Genomic DNA, 9164 nt, shown 5'->3' with positions numbered 1-9164 from the left:
ACTTACCACACTTTTTTTAACCTATTGATGACTCTAGATGTTTTTTTTTATCATTGATACAAACGTACTTGATCTTCTGGAGCAAGATCAGGGTATCTAGAAGCCACTCATGATCCATTTTCATTTACATCCCTCTTAATTAAATGTGGGCTCCCCAGGTGGCCCACTGGTAAAGAATCTGCCTGCCAATGCAGGAGATGTGGGTTCATTCCCTGGGTTGGGAAGATCCCCTGGAGCAGGAAATGGTAACCCACTCCAGAATTCTTGCCTTGAAAATCCCATGGACAAAGGAGCCTGACAGGCTATCGTCAGTCCACAGGGTTGAAAAGAGTTGGACATGACTGAGCGACGAAGCACAGCACAGCACTGTGTGATTTACATATCCTTTCTCTTGATGGATTGGGGGATGGAGAAGGATCCTAAAAATCTAGAATCCTCACCCTGCTGTGACCTGAAGAAGACATGTTTTGGGAAATGGCCCCTTTGCCTCATGTGTGATCCTCACAGGGCTGAAGGCTGGCCTCTGACCTGCCATCTCCCTGCCCTCTCCAGCCTGGCAGGTGCCTCCGGAGTGCCCTTCACATTTTCTACACTGGCAGTGGCATGTTTTCAGGCCTGGGGGGGGAGGCATAGCCTTGCTCAAAGGTCAGAAGCGACTGGCAGAGAGATGTTTACTTTGACTTTAGTTTAATTGGAATCTTGTAATCTTGGGCTCAAATGGACAGTTCTCAAGTATATCTTTTCTGAAGGGCAAACTCAAGAGGTTCCCCCATCTCCTCTTTTCTCCAGGAATAGAGCTAAAAGGGACCATCAGAAGCAGCTCAAAGATGCCGCTCTTTGGGTTCTGTCTTCTAGGACTTTTCACGATGAGATGTTGGCTTCTCCAGTCTAGTGCTGCCTTTCATCTGAGGCCGTTTCCACAAAAAGGGGGTCTATTCTCTGTCATTCTTGACGTTGAACTATATTATCTTTCCCTTAGTCCCATCTCCTCCCTCATCCCAATATATTTCATGCACTTAAATGTATTGCCTATGATGTAAACTAATACAGAAAGTTCTCATTTTTACTCCCCAGAACATTCTGAAACCAAGGTCAGTAAACAAACCTTTATAATAATAACTAGAACTTCTGTAAGGCTTCCTGAGTGCCATGCAGTGTTTTAGGCACTCATTTATTCCTCACAGCAGCTCTATGAGGCTGGGGCTTTATATAGTCCCCTTTTTAAAGTAGTTCCATAGACAGAGGAGCCTGGTGGGCTACAGTCCATGGAAAAGCAGTGTCAGACACGACGGAGAGACTAACACTTTCACCTTCACTTTTCACAGTTTGGGACATTTAGGAAGGTCCATATCATTTACATGTTGCTGTTCTGTTGCTCAGGTGTGTCTAACTCTTTGTAACCCCATGGACTGCAGCACACCAGGCTTCCTGGTTCTTCACAATCACCTGGAGCTTGCTCAAACTTGAGTCCATTGAGTCAGTGGTGCCATCCAATCATCTCGTCCTCTGTTTCCCCCTTCTCCTCCTGCCCTCAGTCTTTCCCAGCATCAGGGTCTTTTCCACTGAGTCAGTTCTTCACATCAGGTGGCCAAGAATTGAACCTTCAACATCAGTCCTTCCAATGAATATTCAGGGTTGATTTCCTTTTGGATTAACTGGTTTGATCTCCTTGCAATCCATGGGACTCTCAAGAGTCTTCTCCAACACCACAGCTCGAAAGCATCAATTCCTCAGCACTCAACCTTCTTTATGGTCCAACTCTCATGTTCATGGCTACTGGAAAAACCATAGCATTAACTATACAAACCTTTGTTGACAAATTAATGTCTCTGCTTTTTAATATGCTATCTAGGTTTGTCATAGCTTTTCTTTCAAGGAGCAAGCATCCTTTAATTTCATGGCTGCAATCACCATCCTCAGTGATGTTGGAGCCCAAGAAAATAAAGTATCACTGTTTTCATTGATTCCCCCATTCCCTTTTCCAGGGGATCTTCCTACCCAGGGATCAAATTTGTGTCTACTGCATTGAAGCAGATTCTTTACCATCTGAGCCATTGGCTAAGACCGTATGTCATTTAGTAACTTGTGATTTTGCCAGCTGATATTTATGTACAGGAGTGAGGCACTTACCTCATAAGTAGACACCTGATCATCAAACCAGCATCACCATCTTAACTCTTGTGGAAGGTTATGTTTTATGGAGGAATTACATGTCACAATGGTATTTGTAAATTTGAAAGAAAGTATTAGTGAAAGTGTTAGTTCCTCATTTATGTCCAGCTCTTTGTGACCCCGTGAACTGTAGCCTGCCAGGCTCCTCTGTCCATGGGAGTTCCTAGGCAAGAATACTGGAGTGGGCTGGTCTTCCCTTCTGCAGGGGATCTTCCCAACCCAGGGATCAAACCTAGGTATGCTGCATTGCAGGCAGATTCTTTACTGTCTGAGATACCAGGGAAGCCTGGTTTTGTAAATTTGTCAAGTTTAACTCGTCTTAAAAGTACATCTCTAAGTGCCAAGGAAGCACTTAATCTGTTTATTGTTATTCTTTCTTCTCACAGCTCCTTGCCTTGCATCATTTTCAGTTTACCATCTAATTTCAAGATATTTTATTATTTAAAAATATTTTTCCTACCCTTATTTTATATGGATGCAAAGCGCTAGTTAATTGCATGTGTGTGTGTGTGTGTGTGTGTGTACATGTGTGAGTGTGTGTGCACATGTGTGAGTGTGTGTGTGTGATCGTTTCAACCAGGCCATATTTGGGCAAGAGTTGGGTTTTCTACACTTACCCAGGCATCAGCCTGGCCCCTGCCCTTAAATGACTTTAGAGTTAAAGGGTACCTGATTTACCAGAGACGCAGCAGTGTTTACATCATTTCACCTGAGGTAACCAAAGCAAGTGCTTTGCAAACAACTACTGACCTCAGGTCCCTTGCCAGAATTTCAAACACAATGAGACAGCATTGGAAGAGAGCCAGTGAGAGTTCTCAGTCTGGAGCACTGAGCCCCAAAGTTGTTTTGCAGGATTTATACATCATACAAGTGTTGTTAAGGGCACAAGAATTCTGATGAATAAAGCAAGCAGCTTCCCAGAAAACAACCCCTGGTGTTTTGTAAGTGAGCAGTCAGACAGAAGCAGCCATCTTGTCCCTGAGACTGGGCCAGTGCCAAAGAGCGTTTGTTTCCAGGCCTGACAGCACCCTTCTAGAACAGCCTCACCCTTCTGTGCCTGCAGGTCCTCTCACCTAGGATGAAGTCTGTTCATTCTGAAAGTAGAAGTGACACTTTAAATACCTCCCCACCCTGGGAAAAAAAGGATCATGTCGTTTTAAATCCACCCTTAGGTTTGTGGGTGTTGAAATTAGACCCACTAGGGCTTCTGACATGATTGGACTAGACTCCAAGCTTCTTGCAGGTAGGAACCGAATCTTTTCTTTCCTATAAATCACCATTCCTGACACCGGCAGCTCTTCATTCTCTCATGCATGAAAGATGGATGCCATGAGATGAGCAAAGGACCACCAAAGATACACCTCACTCCTTGCTTTCACTTTGCCTTGTTTTCAGGCATCAGACTCTGGGTTCGTCCAGAAGTTCAATGGGGGTCATTCTTGCCATGGTCTGAGTGCAGTTTGGAAAGGAATTTCCAGACACAGAATATTTCAGAAAGAAATGAGTCCATTAAGAACGAAAAGCAGAGGTACTGAGGGCATTGCAAGCATAGTGGGCCAACTTCCTGACAGACCAGGGAGAGCTGATCCCCTTTCATGGGTTATCAGTCAGTTTTTATAGCCTCAAACCAAAATTCCTGCTGGAAGGGTGGCATGAGGTGATCGGTTAGGGTGGGTATTTTTACCTAATATGGGGTCAGGTTGCTTCCTGATTTAGATCAGCGGGGCTCATGGCAACAGTCGCAATGGGGCTCAGTCATTTCTGAGATGACCTTTCTGTAGGGCTCTGCATCTGTGGCCTTGGTTGAGGCCTTGCACCTGTGACCCTGGTCTAGTGCTTCACAGTTCCAGTCACATGAATGCTGTAGGCTCCGGGTAGTTGCAGTATTTGTTATCTGCTAGCTCCTAAGGGATTGGAGAAGGAAACGGCAACCCACTCCAGTATTCTTGCCTGGAGAATCCCAGAGACAGGGGAGCCTGGTGGGCTACAGTCCATGGGGTCGCTAAGAGTTGGACATGACTGAGCGACTTCACTTTCACTTTTCACTTTCACACATTGGAGAAGGAAATGGCAACCCACCCCAGTGTTCTTGCCTGGAGAATCCCAGGGACAGGGGAGCCTGGTGGGCTGCCATCTATGGGGTCGCACAGAGTCAGACACAACTGAAGTGACTTCACAGCAGCTCCTAAGGGAGACGGCAATGGCACCCCACTCCAGTACTCTTGCCTGGAAAATCCCATGGATGGAGGAGCCTGGTGGGCTACAGTCCATGGGGTCACTAAGAGTCAGACATGACTGAGCAACTTCACTTTCACTTTTCACTTTCATACATTGGAGAAGGAAGTGGCAACCCACTCCAGTGTTCTTGCCTGGAGAATCCCAGGGACGGGGGAGCCTGGTGGGCTGCCATCTACGGGGTCGCACAGAGTCGGACATGACTGAAGTGACTTAGCAGCAGCAGCTCCTAAGGGACCCATTGCCTGCAGGTAATACAAGGTACAGGTGAGGCTGAGGCTTGCTCTGTGGTCCCTGTAGTCCTGCAACCACCTGCATACCCAGTAGAACCTGGAGTGGGGAGAGGCTTCTACATGCATAGATGTTTATGCTTTGTTTCTGAACCTTGGATTGAGGTGAATGAGTGGTAAGTTGATCACACAGTAACAAGGATCTGTGTATTAGTTGCTCAGTCATGTCTGACTCTGTAACGCCTTGGACTTTAGCCCACCAGACTCCTCTGTCCTTGGGATTCTCCAGGCAAGAATACAGGAGTGGGTTGCCATGCCCTTCTCCAGGCAGGAATACTGGAGTGGGTTGCCATGCCCTCCTCCAGGGCATCTCCCCAACCCATGTAGAGAACCCAGGTCTCCTGTACTGCAGGCAGATTCTTTACCATCTGAGCCACCAAGAAAGCCCCCACAAGGATCCGGATCAGACCAAATCCATGTTCCCATCAAAGCCCTAAGCTCCAAGTGGGAGAAAGGGATTCTCAGCCTCTCCTTCATCCTGAACAGATCAGCTGGGTTTTGGGATTCTGAGTTCCTTTCCCTAGGAGGTAACAGAGCAGGTGCCAGCCAGTTCTAGAATGTGCCCCTCAACGATCTCACCCCACCCACATCACAGCAGCTCATCAGTGCCTTCCAGAGAGGAGTTTTGGTAAATACTTGGTTCATTGTGACCCTTGGGTCAGCTGCTCAACTGAGCCGTCACTGGTCTGACTTTGATTCTGATGCTAGATGCACACAGGAGAGCAGGCTGAGGTCTGGGAAGTGAACCTCGGATCAGCTGCCTGAGAAGTTGTTCCAGGCTTTGAAGAGCAAGCTGTAGGGGGAATTGTGAGGAGTGAGTTATAGCACATGTGATGGGCTGGAATTTCAAACACAAAATGTCTGTGAAAGTAAATACTGAGAAAGATCTGAAGGGAAGAAACAAGAAAACAGTAAGGCAGCCTTGGTGTCAGAAAGGCTGGGAGGTGCTAGCATTCCAGTAACTGATCACGATGCCGATTTCCTTCTCACTGATACAGCCTCCGGGTGGCTTTTCCTCATCACGTGCTCGTCTCTCACCATCACCTGAGGTCACCATGGCAGAGGAGAGAGCAGCTACGTGTCTTGGAGGGGGTTTCTCAAGGCCAGGTTGGGAGTGTCCGCAGTGCTGGGGCCTTGTCCTGTTAGTCAGAGCCAGTGAGTGGCCCCAGCCTGACTGAGAGAGACAGGAGTTGATGGTTAAGAGGACAATGAACAGAAGCTGATGAGCCCATGTTATTATCCACAATTATCCACCTTTCTGATCAGTTCAATGCAGATCCCTTCTTCTTGAACTAAAAAGGGGCTTCCCTGGTGGCTCAGACAGTAAAGAATCTGCCTGCAGTGCAGGAGACCCGGGTCTGATCTCTGGGTCTGGAAGATCCCCTAAAGAGGGGAATGGCTACCCACTCCAGTATTCCTGCCTGGAGAATTTAGGAACCAGCCTGGGGCAGGAGCTAGATAAGTGCAAGGAACCAATCCCATTCAGCTTGGGAAAGAGTGGGACGCAGACAGTGGTTCCCAGATGCCCTGGGGACATCCTGAAACTCCTGTGAGATTCGGTGAAGACCTTCCAGCACAAGGTGGGGGCTTCTTGGCTGTCTGTGTATCTGACATGGGAGCTGGGAAAGGCATCCTCTTTGGGAGCTGCCCAGTCATCTCAGCCAGCCTCCCATTCAAGACCTTGAACGTGGAATAAGAGTGCCCTTGATGGAGGCTATGTGTGATGGCATTGGCATTTAGGGCCCCAAAGGAAAAAGTAAAATTCAAGGTGATGAGACTCGAGGCTTCTTAGTCAACCACCCCATACATACCCGTATACACCCAAACACACACAGAAGGAATGCTGGTTGAAGCTGACCCAGGAGCCCAGCCCCCATGTTCACTCCCCCTACCGTCCCCCACCCCTTGTGACAGAGCCTGCTCTGCCTGTCCCATCACAGCTCTGTGGGCCCTGCCCCATCCCCTTGACCACAGGCAGCTCTATGGCCTCCTTAACTTTCTTCTTGCTTCCTCTCCTTTCTCTGCTCACATGAGCTGATCCATGTCCTCCCAAAATTCATACATGGAGTCCCTAACCCCCAGCACCTCAGATTTCGACTTTATTTGGAAAGACAGTCTTTAAAGATGTGATTAAGGTTTAATGAGGCTGTAAGAGGTAGAGGGGGACCTAATCCAACATCATTTGTTCCTTGTAGGAAGAGGAGGAGATACCAGGGATGTGACTGCACAGAGAAAAGACCGTGAGGTCTGCAGGCCAAGGAGAGGCCTGAGGGGAGCCAGACCTGCCTACGCCTGGATCTTGGATGTCCAGCCTCCAGAACTGTTGAAGCCACCCAGCCTGGTCCATCCCATTTTCTCATTCTTCCTCATGTCCTATTAGCCGTGTCCCCCACCTCTCCATCATTACTGACACAGCTAAGCGGAAAGAAAAGAAAATGGTTAAGCTTCGCAGTAAGATAAGTAACCTTCTGTCTCTTGTTTCCCTCAGCTACAAAGTGAGTGTCCATAACCTGGAGATGCCATGATGCTGACCACCTGCTATAGATGTACCAAGGTAGCCCCTTTACAGACATCATGTCCCATCTCCCGTCCTCTTTTGAGACCTCTGTTTTCAGGGTAAATTAATACTATTTCTTAGTTGATTTGAGCATTTTCTCCTCTTTTTCCTTGCATTGCAGAAACATTCAGAACAGAATGACCGGCAGGATGTGACAGACTAAATTCGTTTTTTGCATTTCTCTGGAAATTTAAGTCCCTCTTCTAACATAGTTTCTTCCATAAACTATGCTCAGAGTTCCAAACCTTCTCATCACAAGTGAATATTTGGAACATACTCCTTATACATTGTGCTGTATTTTGCTTAGTCGCTCAGGCGTGTCTGACTCTTCACAACCCCATGGAATGTAGCCAACCAGGCTCCTCTGTCCATGGGGATTCCCCAGGCAAGAATACTGGAGTGGGTTGCCATGCACTCCTCCTGGTTCATCCCAACCCAGGGATTGAACCCAGGTCTCCTGCATTGCAGGCAGATTCTTAACTGTCTGAGTCACCAGGGAAGCCGACTGCTTATACATTGGGACTGTCTGAACATAGTTGAATGAAAGAAGTCATAAATCTTGACTTTTTTTGGGGGGGGGGGGCAGTACACTTTTATCATGATGAAACAATCAGCTTAACCTAATTATAATAAGAACAGTTATCTAAGAGGTGACTGGCATTATAGCTTCATCCTCCAGTCTAGAAAACTGTACAGTGAGTGGGTTCCCTCACCAGGCCATGAGCAAAGCCCTGATTAAAACCAAAAATAGGCCCAGCTGCTCAGCAGGCTACACATTTCTGCAACTTCACTGAGTAACAAAACAGAGTATAAACATGGGGTATTCGGTAAACTAATGACTGATAGGAGCCTGTGAAGTTCTGTGTGATTCCTGCCGGACTCTGCTCCACTTCTGCCTCCGAGCCCATCCACTGATTTTGGCAGAGAACAAACCTGCGTTATCACGCAGTGTGGGCCTGAGCACGCGACAGCTGTGTTCTCAGTTCTGTGTGTAACTCTTTCCCAATGTTTCAACAGATGGGAGATCAATAGAGAGGAGCAGAAAGGTCTGCCCACAAAGCAGCCAAGTAAATCGTTTACAACTTTTTGGCGCCTGGGCTCAGAAAAACTGAGACCTCAGGGTGCACCCTGCCTCCTCCCAGAAGTCATTCCTTCCCTTCGTCGCTGTTTTCAAATGTGGGTGCTTCTACTAAGCGCAAGGTGCCAGCTAGATGCTTCCCTGAACTGTAGACCTGAGTACAATAGAGAACTGTTCTTCATGAGGGGCTGGCATTCCTGGAATCACTCCCCAAAAGTGATGAAGCAAAGGCCCTTACGGCCAAGTTTCTGAGAAACCGCTGACTCTGCTTAATGGTCAAATTTCTGTGGCCAGAGTGCTCTCAGGGACACCTGTGCTCACTCCTCGGGGCATACCCTGGTCCCTTGCCCCAGGGACAGCCCTTGACAACAGGCCGTGTTACCTGAGCACCGAATACTCCAGGGGACACCATCACCAAGCTCCCTGCACCTCCTCTCTAACCACATTCTCCCCAGCAGGCGAAGAAAATCTCTGGAGAAAAATAGTTCCCTGTATAGATGTCCACACATATATATATATTTTGAACTGTAGAAACCATTTATTAGAAGACAATGGTACAATGATAACTGAGTGCTATGTGAGCTTATTTACCAGATTCCCACTTTGAGCTAATGATAGTCATCTTGAATTTGCCCAATTTGGGGAAAGGAGAGACCAGATCTAGTTACAGCTCTGCCATCACTGAACTGTGGCAATGATCTTGGGAGTGTTAGAATCTCTAGGAACCTCTGTTGGTTTATAAAGCAAAAGGAGGAAGTTAGGATATTGCTCTGGTATGGCTCAGCTGGTAAAGAACCCGCCTGCAATGTGGGAGGCCTGGGTTCGATCCCTG

This window comes from Muntiacus reevesi, chromosome 12, assembly GCF_963930625.1.
Source record: "Muntiacus reevesi chromosome 12, mMunRee1.1, whole genome shotgun sequence".
Classification (NCBI taxonomy): domain Eukaryota; kingdom Metazoa; phylum Chordata; class Mammalia; order Artiodactyla; family Cervidae; genus Muntiacus; species Muntiacus reevesi.
Note: the sequence above shows the minus strand (reverse complement) of the source record.